The sequence below is a fragment of the Limulus polyphemus genome, unplaced genomic scaffold (assembly GCF_000517525.1).
Source record: "Limulus polyphemus unplaced genomic scaffold, Limulus_polyphemus-2.1.2 Scaffold362, whole genome shotgun sequence".
NCBI lineage: Eukaryota > Metazoa > Arthropoda > Merostomata > Xiphosura > Limulidae > Limulus > Limulus polyphemus.
The window spans coordinates 638,087-638,325 of NW_013665972.1; positions in this window are offsets into that span (position 1 = coordinate 638,087).

A 239-nucleotide genomic window follows, 5' to 3' on the forward strand; every position below is an offset into this window, starting at 1 on the left:
CTGTTTTGTCCATAACTGTAGAAAGTAAAACTCGAGAACGGCTTATTTATTAATAAACTCTGGCTGATATTGAAATGTACTGTACTATCTACTGCACGTGGAGTAACTATAAAAACTACTATTTTTGATTGGTGCTTCTTTGGTTTTAGAATTATGAAACTACTTCATTAAGTGAGAGTACACTCTGCGATTCACCCTACACACAACAGATTACGATTTTGTTCATGAGTAAATCACTT